Source organism: Saccopteryx leptura, chromosome 1 (genome assembly GCF_036850995.1).
Source record: "Saccopteryx leptura isolate mSacLep1 chromosome 1, mSacLep1_pri_phased_curated, whole genome shotgun sequence".
Classification (NCBI taxonomy): Eukaryota; Metazoa; Chordata; class Mammalia; order Chiroptera; family Emballonuridae; genus Saccopteryx; species Saccopteryx leptura.
In genome coordinates this window covers 150,237,115-150,255,272 of record NC_089503.1, presented here as the reverse complement: position 1 = coordinate 150,255,272, position 18,158 = coordinate 150,237,115, and positions in this window count along the sequence as shown.

The window sequence follows — 18,158 nt, the reverse complement described above, 5'->3', positions numbered from 1 at the left end:
AGGCTGAGGGGCGGCTTCTTCCTGCTGTCATCCCTACCTATTTGATATTTCCTTCATGAAGTTCTCCTTGGGGTATTAAGGATAGGAGTGTAAGCACGTTTGATTGTAGGTAATCCTAGAGATTTCTCTCATCCGGGCCTGTAGGAACTTGATAAAGAAGGGGGCAAGTGTTTGGATAAGGAGGGTTGTATAGTGGGGATGAAAGTTCTTCTATGGTAAAGTTAGAGATATTTTTTCCTGGCAGCCCTGGAGAGAGCAGTTATTTTGAGCTAAAATAAATGTTTCATGTCCATTTGTAGGCTCTTCTTTAGCCAAGAAGACCCAGTGATCTTGTCCTCTTACTATGTGAAGGGTAAAAAGACTGAGAAGCGTTAAGAGGTGAATGTTATTCATTCTCCTAGTTCTTCAGGGATATAGGAGAGCTTTAGGGTTAGGGAACCTGTAGGGGTTGAAAGATAGGATTTAGGAGGTTTGCTGATATAGGGTCTGTTTCATGAGGGCAGGTTTCAGGGTTGATGTATAGGGTTAGGTAGATTTTTTTCAATTTTATGATTGGTGAAGGTCTGTATGCGGTTCTGTAAGAAACTAGTGAACAAACGTAAGAGGCAGGGTCCAAAAGTTAGAAAAATAAATAGGAGAGTGAGTGGACCAATGAAAGGCAATAGTCAAGACACCCAGTTTGTGTGAAACCACTGATTCCATGGCTTGATTTGTTTTTTATGAATTCATTAAGCTTGAGAGAGAGAGAGAGAGAGAGAGAGAGAGAGAATAATACAGGGCAGTGGCCAGTCCCCCTGCCCCTAGACCTACTTCTATAGAGATTCCTAAAGCAATAAGAAGAGGGATTACCTGTACAGCTCGTTTGGTCCTTAGATTGATGAGTAGTGTACTAGGAACTAGAAGAGGTTCATGGGATGGGATTAGGTTGATATTTTGGGTGAGATAGATTAGGGTACAGGTTTCTGTATAATTAGTAGGGAGACACATATAGGTGTTGGTCCCACACAAGTAGAAAGCCCCTGATTGGGTGAGGCAGGGTGAGAGGTGAATAGAGAATAGAAGGACAAGGGGTCAGTTTTGTTTCTCTGTTTCTGAGCTCCAGATGGTCAGGTGGAGGAAAGAGTCACCCTTAGCAGCAGTGGGAGTTGTCAGGATCATGGTATGTGGACCTGTCCATGTGAAAGTCAGTCCTTGGGTGATGTAATGCTGGAAGCGCCTCTTGGACAGTCTTTGAACAGTTTGCTGAGTAACCTGTAAATTCTGCAAGTACTTAAGGAAAGGGTGGTTACATTTCTACACTTTGCAGTTAGAATTTAAGTCCTAGTGACCACTGCTTCTAGCTGGAATTAGCAGCAGGTCCCAGCCTACAATAGGCATGAGGCATAGAGACAAGAAGAATAAAGGAGATGCTATACATTAAATAAAGTAACAAAATCAGACTGTCAATACCCACAGTAGAGATCTTTGAGGGAAAAATAAAACTCAAATATTCAGGCAAGGCATAGTAGATGGCCCTTGTGTTTACAAAAAATGAGATTAGCTTATCTGCTACTTGGAAGAAATACCTTAGGCTCCTGAATGATGTCCTTGGGCCTTCAGTGGCAATTCCCAGCATGCTGGGAAAGGTCAGGTCACAGGTAGCTGGAGCAGGGCTAGAAGAGACTGAACCTTCCTTCCATGGAACAAGGGGGCAGCTTACCATCTCGTGTCCCTCTTTCCACAGCAATGATGTGTTCCTTGATGGGGCTGGGAAGCCTGGCAGGCTTCAGTTCAATGATCTTTCTTTCCACTCTGGAGCTGGGCCCTGATGGAATCCTATGAAGCCCTTTAGAGCGCTGGAGTCTTTAAGAGCGTATGCCAAAAGCTGGTATTTCCTGACTTCTTTTGGGCCTTATTTTCCTTTTCAGTTACTTCTTTGGCCATTATAGACCTTCAAAGCCAAGGAGCTTGACTAAGAGAGCAAAATTGGGAATCCAGTGTTTAAAGAAGCCTATTAGACCAAGGAAAGAAAGGATTTGATCTGCGGTGGTAGGTGATTGGAGGCTGTGGAGGGTCTGAGTTCGATCTAGGGTGAGACCTCAGGTGGTGGGGTTAAGGCGATGCCTAGATAGGCTACAGACTGAGAATGAAGTTAATTAAGCATTAGCAGAGAAGACGCGATATCCCTTCACAGTGGGTAAGTTAAGAAGGGTGGAGGTATGTCTCCTTGAGGCAGGCAGGGAGGGGCTACATAGGAGTAGGTCATCTACATATTGTAAGAGAGTACTAGTTTTGAGATTGCATGCTGCTAAATCCTGAGCTAGTGCCTGCCCAAACAGGTGTGGGCTGTTTTTGAACCCCTGGGGTAAGACAGTCTACATAAGTTTCTGGGCTGCATTAGTGTCCAGGTCAGTTTAAATAAAGGTAAACAGAAAGTAAGAGTCAGGGTGTAGAGGAATGGTAAAGAAGGCCTTCTTGAAGTCTAGGACCCTGAAGTGAGTGGTGTTTGAGGGAATGTGTGACAGTAACCTGTAGAGATTAGGGACTATTGGATGGAGGGGAATTACTGCCTCATTGATTAGGCATAAGTCTTGTATGAGGCGATAAGCCCTTGAAGGTTTTCGAACAGGAAGGGTGGGGGTATTGCAGGGAGAGTCCATGGGGATGAGTAAGCCTTGATTTAAGAGGCAGGTAATTATTAAGGCCTTAGAAACAGACACAGTTACACATTAAACAAAGAATTCACATACAGATTATGAATTAAGAAATTTAAATGAGCGCACTTTACTTGTTTCAATTAAAATTATACTAGAGGTATTTTCTGACAAACAAAGAGACAGACAAATTACTTCAGCCTGTGAGGGGGGAAGAGGGCTTTAAGAACACAGTGGAGAAGGGAGGGGTCTCTGGCCAGCAGAAGAGGAGAAAGAGAGACTGGTATTTGCAGGTGAATGAGAAAGAGGATTCAGCGAAGAGAGGGGAGGGGGCTTTCTGGAGGGAAGAGACTCGAGCGAAAGAGATTTGTAGAGGGACCATAAAGGGGTCCCGAGAGGGGGTGCCCCAGGGGTCAGGCAGGAGGGAGAGAGAGTTGGGAGTCTGCAGAGAAGGAAAGATTAGGAGCGGAGGTTTTAGGTGAGGTTTATTTGGCCAAAAATGACCTGCGTGTAGAACAAGTGGCACAGAAATTAAGGACAGGAGCAAAGGGAGAAGAAAGCCTGCACATAAGGAATCTCTGAGACCTTCCCAGTCTAGTGGCAGAAATTATCTAGGTCCCTCAGTCCCTCAGAATATTGTAATCGAATGTCCTGTTTTCAGGCCAATGGGAGTCATTGTCTAATTTGTATTGGGGCCACTCATTACAGAAGAAAATGAGGTTTTTTGGCTTAAGGCAGGGGTCGGGAAACTTTTTGGCTGAGAGAACCATGAACGCCACATATTTTAAAATGTAATTCCAGGCCTGACCTGTGGTGGCGCAGTGGATGGAGCATCGACTTGGAAATGCTGAGGTTGCCGGTTCAAAACCCTGGGCTTGCCTGGTCAAGGCACATATGGGAGTTGATGCTTCCAGCTCCTCCCCCCTTCTCTCTCTCTGTCTCTCCCTCTCCTCTCTAAAATGAATAAATTAAAAAAAAAATGTAATTCCATGAGAGCCATACAACGACCCATGTACATTATACATTATCCAATAATAATTTGGTGTTGTCCCAGAGGACAGCTGTGATTGACTCCAGCCACCCGCAACCATGAACATGAGTGGTAGGAAATGAATGGATTGTAATACATGGAATGTTTTATATTTTTAACATTACTTTTTTATTAAAGATTTATCTGCGAGCCAGATGCAGCCATCAAAAGAGCCACACCTGGCTCGCGAGCCATAGGTTCCTGACCCCTGGCTTAAGGTCAGAGAGGCCCAACCAACTTAGTGAGGTTTTTAACAAGACATCCTAGAGGGGTCTGGTCTGAAGGCTTAGACTCTGAAGAGCTGTGGAGACAGGTGAGCAAGAGGGGGTGTCCCCGCCTTTTGTCACTGTTCCAAGAGGAGAAAATCTCTGTGTGGGGGAGTTGTCCCTGATAGAGGTCATCACCACCTGTCAGGGAGTTCTGAGAGAGAGAGAGTGGAGAGGTGTGGCTAGGTGCCTAGCCTTTCATGCAGTCTACTGAGACTGAAAGTCAAACCCCTTAAAAGCTGAGGCGTGTCAGAGAAAACCGTCTGACCAGAGAAAAGGCGGGGGGGGGAGAAAACTCCTTACCTTTCTGGTCCAGCAGGGGTTCAGGACAGGGACAGATTGCCGGCCAATCAACCTACAATTACATGTCCAAACAGAATCAGGGAGTAAGCCCAGGACGAGCTGCCACTGCCCATTGCTTCCCTGGTTGTAAGTTTGGATGGCAAAGAGGGATCATCCAGGCAGTTAGTACCTTGTCCCCGGTTTTAGCACCAAATGTTGGAATCTATAGGAGTCCGAAAAGACCAGAGTAACAGGCTTTATTGAAAGGAAGAAAGGAACCCTGCTGGGGAGAAGGGCACCAGTACAGACTAGGGGCGAATTTTATAGTGTTTGGGAGAGCCTGAGGGGGTACTGAGTCAAAAGTTCTGGTATGTTCCCTTTTATGGTTTTACGATTTCAGCTTTTTGGAATGCTTCTTCTTGGGGTGGTTGACCAGTTTTCTGGAACTCTTCTGCCTCAGGGGCGATTATCCAGTAAGTAAGGGTGAGGTCAGGCAGATAAGTGGAACATCAAGAGGGCAGTTTGGAATTCACATATCTATCAGTGATAATTTTTTTTCAAATGAAAATATCTGAGTATGTAAAACTATATAGGAAAAATTGCATCCATTTGTTTTCTTTATATATGTAAATGAATGAAAATCTGGAATATGTTATTTATCACTTTCTTCTCTCTCTCTCTCTCTCTCTTCCCTTCCTTTTCCTTTTCCTCCCTCCCTCCCTCCCTCCCTTCCTTCCTTCCTTCCTTCCTTCCTTCCTTCCTTCCTTCCTTCCTTTTTTCTTTCCTTCTTTCTTTCTCTTCTTGGTGCTTGAGCCTGGACCCTGTCCCTGGGGTCCTAGGGTCCTGGGGGCTTCTCTTAGCAACTTCTGTCATTGAAGGCCTCACCTGGACGGTCTCAGGCATGACAGGACTCTGAGAGCCACCCTCCCTTTGGTGGATCCCTTGTTTCAACAAAAAGGGATGCTTCTCCCAGCAGAGTCTTGGCATCTTTTTATAGAACAAAGAGTGAAAGTTGTACTTACTCACAGGGAGCTCTCGCCAATGCTTCTTATCTACAGTTCTCAGAGGGCATGTCACTCCCCTACTATGGAGGTGAGGTCTCATCCTATCTTAGGTTAGGTTCTCCAGAAGCAGGTGCCGAGACATAGGTTATTTGGAAGGGAATTTCAGTAGGGGAACGGGGACATGAGACAGAAGAGAAGGCCTCCCACAGAGAGGAAGCATTCAAGAGCCTGTCCCCATGGGGCCTTGCAAAGACTACCCCCTTGCATGTTGTACCCTAGTTCCCATCAACTGGAGACTGAGTCCTGCCCCTGACAGCATGGACTGCCCAGAGGTTGCCACCTGCCCTGTGCACCAGCCATGTGAGCTGCTGCAGCTGGAGCAGGTCTTCAGGCAGAGTCAGGGAGCCACCTGCTTTTACAATGGGGAGTGTGGGGGGATGTGTGGGGGCCACCAAAGGCATCTGCTCTCCCCCCTTCTGCAACGTCTGAGCTCTTGACATGATGCCATATCGCAGACTTTTCCCTGAGGTATAGAAAGTAGGAAGAACTGACTCACCTCCGCCCTTACAGGAAAAAGGAAGGGTTTTGTCCCCACAAAGAGCCACATCCTACTTTCCATGGGTGGCCACACCACCTCCAGCATTCGCCTTGCAGCGTGTGTGGGTGAGACCAGGGGTGCCCATCATGGCGATAGCATATGCAGACTCAGACAGAAATCTCACTAACAGCGCCGGGGCCGGGGATGGCCAGCGGACCCTACCTGTGCACCAGAGCCCATTGACCAGGAGGGTTGTGCTGAGAAGCATTCTGAAGCTTGGGGAGAAAAAGGGGGCTGGTCATGGCTCTGTTGGCTGGGTACCAACCCAGAAGGGCTGCAAAATAAAGTCAGTAGAAAACTTCAAAACTCCCGATAGAATAGGGTGAAGAAAACTGTCTTTACAAGATCCTTTCGGCGACATTCTCTGTGTCTGCATTTGTGATTGGAAGGAATATTTTTACATGACCCTTAGAGGTTGTGTGCGGGGGACAAAGTGTACCTGTCGAAGGCAGCACGCTCTGCCACATCTTGGGTGCATCTGTGGTGGGGGAAGGGTGGGGGAGAACACTCTCGGTTCTGTGGTCAGCACGGAAGGTAACAATCACTGGAGGCAAAACTGACGTCTCTTAGAATGTCCTAACGTCACCAGTGTCTGGGCACTCAGAAGCTGAGAAGCCCGTTTGAATAAACTCTCAAAGGGTACAACTCTATTGTAACAGCGCAGGGCCCCTCACCAGCCTGCTGAGGGGCTGCAGGGCTTTGATTTTGCCGAGAGGATGGTGGAGCCCAGTGTTTGCCTCTAGCTGCGTCCCCTCCACACCGGCAGCCCTGCCTTCTCCCCTCACGGTAAACATTACAACATGAGTATGTTAGGCCCCTCCCTCACACAATTCATAAAAGTGAATTTCAGATAGACGGATGAGATTGTAAAAGACTCATATTATTTAAAACATGTAAATCATATTAAAAGTTTGGTGATGCCCGGTGTTGGCGAGGGTGCCCGCCCTGGGTGCCTTGGCAGGACCACTATTTCTCCCAAAATTTGGGCTACATTTCTGGTTGTCTATCCTGTAAAAATACACGCTGAACTCAGGGGCCCATACAAGGTTATTCGTGGGGGCATTGTTAAAATAGCGAAAAATGGGAAATGACCAAAACGTGCCTCAAAGAAAATGATGATGTATGCTTGAAGAATGTTACACAGCTTTCAAAAGAATAAGGCAAATTTACACATACTGAGATGAAAATAGCTCTAATGCATGGCTCAGGTTAACTGAACTCAGTTTCTCCATCTGTCAGAAGGGGAGGTCAGACTATGAAAATCTCAAAGGTTCCTTCCAACTTCAATCTACAATATGAAAAGGGAAGAGTGTCAATTTAACTCAAGAATTCAGTGCTCCTAAAACACAGAACTGCCCCTTGTCCATCTTTGCCCTTAAGAAAACCTAAAATTCACAAAACCAATGACTCTCTCTCCACTTTTTTTCTCCTTTCTCGAGGTTAAATACACTTTCCTTCTCTCCAATGATCAAAATATCTTGGAACTTAAAAGTAAATAAAGAAACTTGGGATTATATACTTTCAAACAGCTTTTCTCAGAAGAAAAACCAACCAACCAACCAACCAACCAACCAACCCTGAATGTGTGGGTTTCAAAGACAATATACTCCCGATCTAGCAATTAAAATGAAATGAATTACTCTCTAAATAAAATGGGTGAAATCTATCAACAAGGATCTGCTCAGCCAGCAGAAGGCTACATCCCCATAACCCACGCCTGGGGTGCCCTGGAGAAAACTGGTTCTCATCAGAGGGGCCCCCACGTTTATGTGTCTCAAACACAGTCCCCTAGGAACCACGGAAATGGAAAGGGTTACGTTTCCAGCAGCAGGAAAGATTACCTGAGGAAGCAGAAGTTCCGCCTCCAGGGTGACCAGACCTCCACAACCGCCGGAGGGCCCGGGGTTCCTGTGCTGCATGCGGGGACGTGATTTCACCTCTCCGGGCCTCCAGCTTCCCCATAGGAAAGCAGGTATGGAACGTCTGCCTCATCCTTCAGGGTCACTCTTTTTTTTCTGAAGTGAGAAAAGGGGAGGCAGAGAGACAGACTCCTCTATGCACTCCAACTGGGATCCACCTGGCAAGCCCACTAGGGGAGTGATGCTCTGCCCATCTGGGACTGTTGCATTGTTGCTCAGCAACTGAGCTATTTTATCACCTGAGGAGCCATGGAGCCATCCTCAGAGCCCTGGGCCAAATCGCTCCAACAGAGCCATGGCTGCAGGAGGGGAGAATATATATATATATATATATGGAGAGAGAGAGAGAGAGAGAGAGAGAGAGGAGGGAGAGGGGGAGGGGTGGAGAAGTAGATGATCTCTTCTCCTGTGTGCCCTGACTGGGAATTGAACCCAGGACATCCACACGCTAGGGCCGACACTCTATTGCTGAGCCACTGGCCAGGTCCAGGGTCTGGGTTACTTTTGAAGGCTAGGTGACTATTAGGAAAGCCCTCTGGAAACAGAAGGGGACACAGCTTCTCAGGGAACCAGGGAGTGGAGCACAGCGAGAAACGGTTTGCTGCCTGAGACAGTCGGGGTCCAGTATAGACCATCATTTCGGGCTGCTGCTTTGACAGCCAGAGAGGCCTCCGGAGCTCGTCGGGGTCTGGAACGACTTCATCCACTGGGGCTGGAAGTCTCAAAGGAAAATTTCAAGAAATATTAAAGGAAATTTCCAAATCTGCTAGCTAGTTTGTTCTTCCCTGGATGTTCGCTGGACTGCTTCCATTTGGAAATCGGGCCTCACTCCACACTGGCTGAGCCTGATTTGGCCTCGATCTCTGAGCAGCCCTAGCTGCTGCTGTCCACGTAGCTCTGAGTGCGTCCAGGAGGACAGCATGGCCCGTGGCCTCAGCTGATGCAAATCATGGTCCCGATTCAAGAAAAAACATCTGTCCTCTGGGCAGAGGGACTAGGAAGACTCCGAAGCCAGATCCATCTTACGGGACGTGGCATATTCTGCTCTTCCAGGATTTCACGATGGGGTTTGTGATTAGCAAAGTGGAAAAACAAACAAAAGATTCTGAAGCTGGCACGATTTAAAAATTTTCTGTTTTTGAGGGCTGTGCTAGGATACACTCCTTATTAAGATTTACTCAGAGAGAATAGGCTGATAGTTTTCTGAGAGAGAGAAAAGATTTTGAGAGAAAGCATTTTTATTCATCGTCATTTGTATATGACAGAGTTGACTCTGCATTCCTTTGCTCCCTGGGCCTTTGGGGACATGACACCCAATAAAAAGCAGTTATCGACTAATTTTGTAGTTATCTGTAGTCACTGAGGATTCTTTCCTTGAAGGTAAATGTTGGTGGACTACACCTATGGCAGAGGCCTCAAATTAATAAAATACGTTTGCTCTCTACCTAGTTGTGATAGAGTGACACTTAAATCTACTCTGCTGCAGTTCTTAATTGTTTGCCCGCCTCCCTCTCTCATCATATTAGTGGCCCTGAGGGCTTTTGTTAAACACTGCTCCTTAAGGTAGAGAGTCTCCACAGCTAAAATGCAGAAAAGGAAACTGATTTGCTACCTAGCTTTGTGTTTTCTTTTTTTAAACGTGGCTTTGAAGGTAAGAGCCAAGCATGAAGGAAGGGGTGGGCTCAGCTCACCGCACCTTCGTCAGCAACGTGAACTGTAATGGATTGTTTTCTCTCTGTGTTAAAGCTAGTTGTTGGGGAAATGGTTTCCTTGGTCATTTTATGGGCATCTGTACTTCCTCTTTTGTGCCTTGTCTGTTTTCATGTTCTTTTCTCGTTTCTGAACTGGTGTCTTAGATGGCCTTCTATTTTCTTCCATGTTGTTGTGCCACGTGGGTAAGCCAGTGTTTTCGCAGTCTGCTGTTCCTCTTGTGATTTAGTTTATGATGTCCTGGGTCCCTGGAGTTTGACAGTTGTATGTCATCAACTCTCCAGCCTTGTTCCATGTGATTTCCTCCATGGCTCTTAAACTTTAGGAGAGTTCTTACCCACGCAGAGCGGAGAGAAACCCCTCCCTGCGTTTCTTCTATTTTGTTCGTTGTTCGATTTGCCACAGCAGAGCCTTAGACTATCTGGTATTTTACACATTCCATTGACAAGTCCTTCCTGGATGCCCATCTAAGTCTGATGAGGCGTTGGGGATAACATAGCAAGCAAGGCACTTAGTGTGTGAGAGAGGAGCCAGGAGCAATAGGTTGTTTCAAACAGGTGAGGAGGGGCCCTGGCCAGGTGGCTCAGTGGATAAAGCCTTGTCCTGGTGCGCCAGAGGTCATGGGTTCAACCCCCCAGGGGCGCGTATGAGAAGCAACCAATGAGGGCACAAGTGAATGGAGCAACTAAGTGGAACAATGAGTTGATGCTTCTCTCTCTCAATTCAGTGGGGAAATTAAAACAAAAGGAAGAAAAAGTAAAAAGAGTTGAGGAGGGCCGTCTGGCTGCTCGTGGTGCAGAGCCGAGTCTGCTGAAGTGGGTCAAGGTGGAGAACCCCTGGAACCTCCTCCAGCCTAAGCTTCTTTTTCTCAGTTGAATTCCCGGGAGTGAACTAGAAGAACGAAAACGATTTCTGCAGCAGGCGGAATCTGATTCAGCAGGGAGCATTAATCATGGCCCAGCTATCAGGCCAAGAGTCACCGCAAACAAAGGAACCAAGAGAACTATTTATACAGGACCGAGCAAAACAACAAAACATACCTTGGCCAAGATGCAAGATGTCAGATGGTGATTCAGAGAAGCCGGGCCCTCTGAGATGATTTACACTTGGCCTTTGCAAAGTAAACAATGAAAGGAAACCTCAAAATGGCCAGCAAATGTGGGGAAAAAAAAGAGAGAGAGAGAGACAGAGAGAACAATGTCCCTTGCAGTCAGAGTCTCTGAACCTCCCAGGAGGGAGTTGTCACCTAAACAGGAGCCGATGCTGTCTTTTGGGGTCAGCCTGAGGCAGGGAGGTGCTGGCCCGGGGCACTGTCTGCTCTGGTGTGCTCTCACCTCACTCCAGGCCCCGGGGCGCGTGGGCCAGGTACGCTGCTCCAGCTGGGCCTCATCCCTCCGTGCCCCCGAGAGGTCCTCACATGGCGCCTAATGTGGCACACCCTTGGTCAGTCACAGCCGTCAGGAACTGCTGGGAGACGGACAGGAAACGGAGGGGAACCTGCTTCCAGCCTGCCTGGAGGTCTGTAAGTTGATTATGTGTCAAGATGGCTAACCCTCACTATCCAGATATTTGGTGAAACACGGCAGGATGTTGCTGTAAAGATATTTTCTTTAGATGAAATCAACACTTAAGTCAATAGACTGAGTAAAGCAGATCACTCTCCATGATGTGGGTGGGCCTCCTCTAATCACTTGAGGCCTTGTGAAAAAGATTGACCTCTGGGAGGAAGGGGGGTCCAGCCAGCAGGCTCGGGCTACAACATGTATTCTCCTAGGCCTCCAGGCTTCAACTGGCCCACAGACTTTGGACATACCAGCCGCTCTGGTCACAAGACAATGTCTTAAGGTCTCTCTCTCTCTCTCTCTCTCTCATTTTGGTTCAGTTTCTTGGGAGCAAGCTGACCACGGCTATGATTAACAGCTTGAGCACTGAAGCATGAACTGGGGAGTAGGGTTTCGGCATCACCTTTTACTTGCATGTAATACAGTCGTGGTTTTGCCAGTGAAACTAGGACTCGATAGTCCCAACTTGTGTGACGTAATTAATACACCAATATTTTGTTTCAATGATTTCCAGATGTCTCACTCCTCACACTCACTGGAAAATCACTGATCTGATGGTACGAGGGAGACAAGGTTTCTTTTCCCATCCACGCGTCTCTTTGTACATAAGCCGCAAAGCCCGCTACCAGAAGGGGTCTGGCCGATCCCATGAGGTGTCTTCAGGAATGTAATGATGTCCTAAAACTGAGCATCTGCACAGCGCACTTCAGTTTAATGAAGGGCTTGTGCATACGGTGTCCTCAGTCCTGTGAGCTAGGTGACAGCAGTATCATTATAACCTCCTCTATTTTGCAAAAGGGGAAACTGAGGGTCAAGAGGTTTGGTGTGTGCCACCCAGCCGGTCCACTCAGGGGGCTGAAGGTAAAGCCGGTAGGAGAAAGCAGTCTGTCTGGGCTGCACCTCACACATTTTTTTGCTTGCCACCCCAACAAGATATCAGGCCAGGTTAGCAAACTCTTTGCCAGATTGGACTGTCAAGTCAGCATCCTAAGCAGGAAATGTATTGTCAGGGATCCTGACAATGAGAGGAAAGGGAAGTTGGACAGTGGGACCCAGGGCCAGCCAGTGCTGAGGACAGCTGGGGAGCTGGAGGTTCAGGGGTAGCTGCTGAGTCCTCCCCACTTTTCTATGGAACGACTATCTCAGGTCTAGCAAGAATCTTGGGTTTTTATGCTTCTTTCTTGTCAACATAGGTCTAATTCAAGTGGTCCCTCCTCTGGGAAGCAATTCCTAATCACCCCAAATTAACCACCATCCCCTCTGTGTGCTTACTGCCATCTTGTATCACAGGACGAATCATGGAGAAGACCTCATCTGTCTCCCTCCCTAGATGATGACTGTATTAAAGGGCAAGGGTGGTGGCTTTCTCGCTGTTCTGGTCCAACTGAGATTTATTCCAAGCCCTTCCCGCGGTGCAAAGTGCTAAACCCAGTGGCTACAACGATGAAGTTCCTCACCCTCTGGGGACGGAGATACACACAACCAGCGGTCACAATGCGACATGGTCAGGGCTACCACGAGGCCCGTGTGCCTTTGATATAATTGCCGCGTTACCTTCAGAAAGTCTGCACCCACGTTGACATCTACCACTCTCTTGTATAAATGTCCATTCCCCACACCTCTGTCAGGGTATTATTACCATCATTATTTTAGTATCCGATGAATAGAAAGCCTTTTACATTACTTCCTTTTCTGATAGAAAGGTTGAACTTTTTAAATTTTGATTTATTGATTTGAGAGAGAAGGTGGAGAGAAAGAGAAACATTGATTTGTTGTTTCACTTATTTATGCATTCACTAGTTAATTTTTTTTTTTTTTTAGTATGAGAGAGAGAGAGAGAGAGAGAGAGAGAGAGAGAGAAACAGGGACAGACAGGAAGGGAGAGAGCTGAGAAGAATCAATTCTTCATTGTGGCATCTTAGTTATTCATTGATTGCTTCCTTGTATATGCTTTGATGGGGGGGGGGGCTCCAGCTGAGCCAGTGACCCCTTGCTCAAGCCAGTTACCTTGGACTCAAGCCAGAAACCTTTGGGCTCAAACCAGCGATCATGGGGTCATGCCTATGATCCCACACTCAAGTTGGTGACCCCACGCTCAAGCTGACAACCTTGGGGTTTCGAACCTGAGTCCTCAGTGTTCCAAACTGACATTCTATCCACTGTGTCACTGCCTGGTCAGACACTGGTTGATTCTTCTATGTGCCCTGACTGGGGATAGAACCTGCAACCTTGGCATGCCCAGACGACACTCTGACCAATTGGCTGGCCAGGGTCAGAGGTTGAACTTTTTAAAAGCAGCTGCGAGGGATAATTTACCTACCATAGAATACGACTCAATCATTTTTTTTTATTAATTCGATAGTTGTGCGACCACTACTAAAGTCCAGTTTTAGGACATTTCTATCATCTGAGAATGTTGCCTCAGACCCATTTACAGATAATCCATGCTCCCAGCCCCCACCCTAGGCAACAACTATTTGGCTTCTGTTCCTATGGACTCACCCTTTCTAGACAGTTCATATAAATGGGGCCATACAGTCTGTACAGTCTTTTGTGCCTGGCCTCTTCCACTTACACAATGTTTTTGAGGTTCTACTTTAGCACAGATCAGTAGTTTAACCCTGGACTTTCTTTCTCCTCCTGTTGATCTGCAGTTTTCCCTCAGAGAGCTGGCTGTTACAAAGGCCTTTGCTCGTCTTTCTATGGGGGGCACCGAAGGATTTTAGAGGGGGACAGAATCAGTGTCAAATACAGAGTTCTGACAGCGCTGGGAAGAATACCTCCATATCTGCATTTCCAAACCGGGGACCGTCAGTCAGTAAACATTTATTGCACTGGACTAGGCTTGACTGACACATAATAAGGGAGTATAATATGGCCGTGAAGGGTAAGTATCTGAATCAATTTCATTTCTGAAGTGTCATAAATTTCTAATTTATTCTCAGCATTTTTTTTTTTTAAAGTTAACCCTTCAAAGTTGGTCCTCCATTACTGTGGTAGAAACTGATCCTTTCTGCAACAGGGTGGGGTGAAAACAATTAAACGTAGCTTGGGTGGGGTGAAAACAATTAAACGTAGCTTGTCTTCTACGTCAGGGCCCTTAGAAAGTGTCAACAGTCAACAGCTATTTGACAATTAGGCAGCATTCTCTGAACTCGTTATTATCTCTGTAAAGTTCAAAGGAAAGAAGCCTATCCTCAAGTAAAAACTCTAATTAAAAAAAAAGTGCTATTTTGATCCCAAATTAACCATTACGGAACAAGTACTCCATGTTATTTTGCTAAAGCCAATTAGATGGACTTGCAGAAAGAAAAGCTCAGGTCTGGGAAAAAGAAGAGAAACTCAAAGCTTGACTTACCAGCGTGCACCAAACACCGGCTTCTGCGTCCACCCCAGAAGCCCTGACTTTGAGCATCTTTACCTTAAAGCTAAAGATGCTAAAGATGATGCTCCTCACTTACCTTGCTATTTCTGTATGTTTTTTATTTGAGAGGAAACTCCAAATCAGGCTCCACAAAAACTGGGTCTGCCCCTTTAACCAACGATCTCTCTCACCTGTCCCAAAGGTTCTTTCTTTATAGGGTGGTCTTTACCACACAAGTGGATTGTCACTTTGTCTGCAAGTCTTCTTTTCCACGATTTATCCTAGGTTCACTTTTAGTGAGTTTGCCATGCAAACAATAAAGGAACAAAATAAACGAGTCACCTACCTGGACCCTCATCACCTCAACAGGTCCCCCATGTCGTTTTCGGTGGCCCTTCCAGTGTTCATCCACATGTCTTTGTAATTTTATGTGATTATAAATAGCCTATGATGTTAAAAGTTTTCTCTTCAGAAGCATGGCTCACTTCCCAAAGTCGCATTTACTGCAGTGCCATCCTGCATGCATCTCTCCAGAATGTGGGTGACGTGGCTTCCTCGCAGCGTTCGACCGAGATGCACAATGGGAATGGGTCCAAGCTTGGCACTCTGGTGCCATTTATGGGAAATGCCCAGCTGCCAGTGCTCGGAAAGGCACTCACCACCATATGCTTAACCCGGGGTCCAGTACCCACTAGGTGCTTAGTACTGACTGTAGGACTCATCCTGAACCAGACTGAACCAACTTCCTCCCTCCCTCCCTCCCTCCCTTCCTTCCTACCTCTTACTTCTTTCCTTCCTTCCTTCCCCCCACCCCCCTCCTTCCCTTTCTTCTTTCTCTTTTGAGCCATGGGACAAAATCTTATGTTTTCCATTAAAGTAGAAGCCTGCCTCGTTCATTATTGATTAGCTAACAAGCATGTATTAAGTGCCTGCAAACATAATTGGTTCACTTGGGGTTGAGGAAGGCCAAGGGAGGAGAGCTCTGGAGAGTGCTGATCCTGTTCTCTGTCCCCGTCCGGGGCCCCTGGCCTGGGACATGTGAGGAGGATGGAGGAGTTTCCAATCTTTTAAAAGACAGGCTTATTTTATCTTGGCAGAGGAGCTGGAAAATACAGAAAAATGACATTGGGAAAGAAAGGAACTTGACTTAGGGAAGGCAGTTACTGCCTTAATTGGCTTGGGGAGATGGTGACAGCCAGCTCAGTGCCAGAAACTGGGCTGCACTGACGACCCCCAGTGTCACATTCACTCTGAAATGTTCTCAGAGGGCGAGGTCACAGCAGCATCTTGTCCAAAAGGGGTGATCCTTTTAGGTTTGGTGAGCATAATGCAGTGTATGCTTCTCTTCAGGATCAGAGCAAGAAGGAGGGCTCTTTGTGGCCTGATGTGACAGAAGGTGGCAGTCACATGCGCGACCTGACAGGGCACACTCAAAGCCACTTGGGAAGCCTGACCCTATGAAAGAGGAACTCCGGCTTCTTTTCTGCCCTGTGGTGGTGGTGGTGGGGGGGGGCGGCGGGAGGTACCATTTCCTGGCAAATGCAATGACACAAAATCCCAGAGTGGTTTTCCTTCAAAATAATTTTAATTTCTTCTGTATTAAAAAAACAACACATTACATTTCAGAGAACACTGTTTAGGTGACGAGGTTCCCATCAGAGCGGTTTTGCAATGCGTGCTTACACGGCCTGAAGTGAGGGTGGCGGGACAGTCCCCAGGGGCCAGGGCCAAGGCCGCCTGTGCGCCTTTCACTCGGGACCACAAACTCATGTCCCAGTCTATGGTTTAGATCTCGATTGGATCTCAATTTTTGTTTTGGACATTCGATCTGGGATTAACAAGCAATGATCTGTCAAGAAAACACGCAGCGTCGATGTTTCCTACTCTTGTCGATGACCTCCAACATTTGACAATGAATACAGATATTTAAATGAGTCTGTACGGAGAAAAAACTTTATAGCATCTTTCTGTGTGTTACAAATTATTTCCCCTATTAAACAATGGTGTGTTGCTGGCTAAGAGTTACCTAGGCGAGTTAATGCAGTGTTAAATGCAGCATCCACCAGGGAGGGGTCTGTCTCTCTAACAGCTCCTTGCATACAGTTACCTACACACACAGTGCACATCGTCCCTTTACCGGATTAAAAGTCCCTTTATGACAGGGGTGTCTTGTGCATCTTTGCGTCCTCCAAAGCACTGAGCAGTTTACTCCATTATTTATGGAAGCCAGTCAACATACAGACAGAACGTTCTCCTAATGGACTCCAAGTAAAAACAAAAAACTCTCTGCCTCTACATACAGTAGTTGTAGTGTGTTTGCATAATATACTTCATGTAAATAAAATAAACATCTTTCTTTAATATAGTCCCTTTTGCGGGTCACTTTATTCTTTGCTCCAGCATATTTTTGGGTGTGATGATGAAACTGGCTTCAGATGGTCATCCATAGGTGTCGGACATCAAAGGACATTTCTTTGTCCTTTCTGACGTAGTATTCACCCAGAACCATTCTGAGGAAGTTCTCAAAAAAAAACAAACAAACAAAAACAACTCAAAAACTCCCCAAAAAACCAACCTGTTTTTAATTTTATAATGTCCTCAGTTGTGTGTTAAATAAGCTAAATTCAAAGAAACTAAAGTTTACCACATCAGAGCAAAAAGTGAAATTTAATTAGAAAATCCAAAGAGCTGACAGTCGAGAAAGTCTAAAATTAATTGTAGCAGGGTCTAAGCGGGTTCATAGCTCATCACACTACTGTGTGAACCAGGCCACACACACCTGCAGAAGGAGTCTCTGAGCAAGGTCAAGGACACAGGGAGAACAGCAGCAACAACATCAGAAACACAGCACCAAAGGAGGCAGAGTCATTCAGCGGAAGTCTAAGTAGGATTTTGGAAGTTCTAAATTATCAGGTCTTTTGAAGAAAACAAGCAGCCAATGTCCACATTGCTTTCTAGTTTAGTAAATAATGCATTCATTGTCTGATTTGCTTTGATCATTAAATGGGCAAACATATGATCAAATCATTTTTCCACGTGTTCAAACATTCAAGCATAACTGAAGGAGAGGCAATGAGAACTCGGCAGGGTTCAGAGACGAGAGAGGCAATGAGGGGTAAGGGGCAGTAGGCCTGGCAGATCTGTCAAGGAGGGACCTGGCTTTGGATTTCCAGGTCACTAACTGAACAAGACTCAAAAGCCACAAAAGGAGGCACGACTCCCGAGCAGAAAGAGACCCGCCTTCTCCACGCATCACACTCCTGTCCACCGACAGGTGAACAGAGAACCAGGCACCTAACGCAGAAGTGTCTAATTACCCTGACCTCTAACAGCAGGTCCCGCTAACAAATGCTCCTGAGATTTTCTCTCCATTACTAAACGTGACTAAGTCCAAATGCTAGCTAATGCACACTACAGTCTGTAGAGATGAAACGCAGAACGTCCAAGACTGGCGTAAAATATTTCAGTGGAAAAGGAAACTGCTGACGCAGCAGTCTTATGGTGACTAAATCTGGGGGCTGGGTCTTAGTGGGAGGAGTCAGCGTACATTTTCTTTGCCTTTGTGTTGGCTCAAGCATTGGCACAGCAAGGCTTTGCCGAAGTGCATTGGGGACCATGCGTCTGTCTGTACTGCTGCGTCTGTGGGCAGGATGGAGGGCCCAGGTCATTGTGGGCAGAGAGCTGTCACACCCACTCTTCTCCCAGAAAGGAAAGGACACATATCCACACGCCCTCTGGGGACGTGGGAAGTGTGGGAGCCTGGAATCAGGGAAAGGCGGCTTTTCAGCAG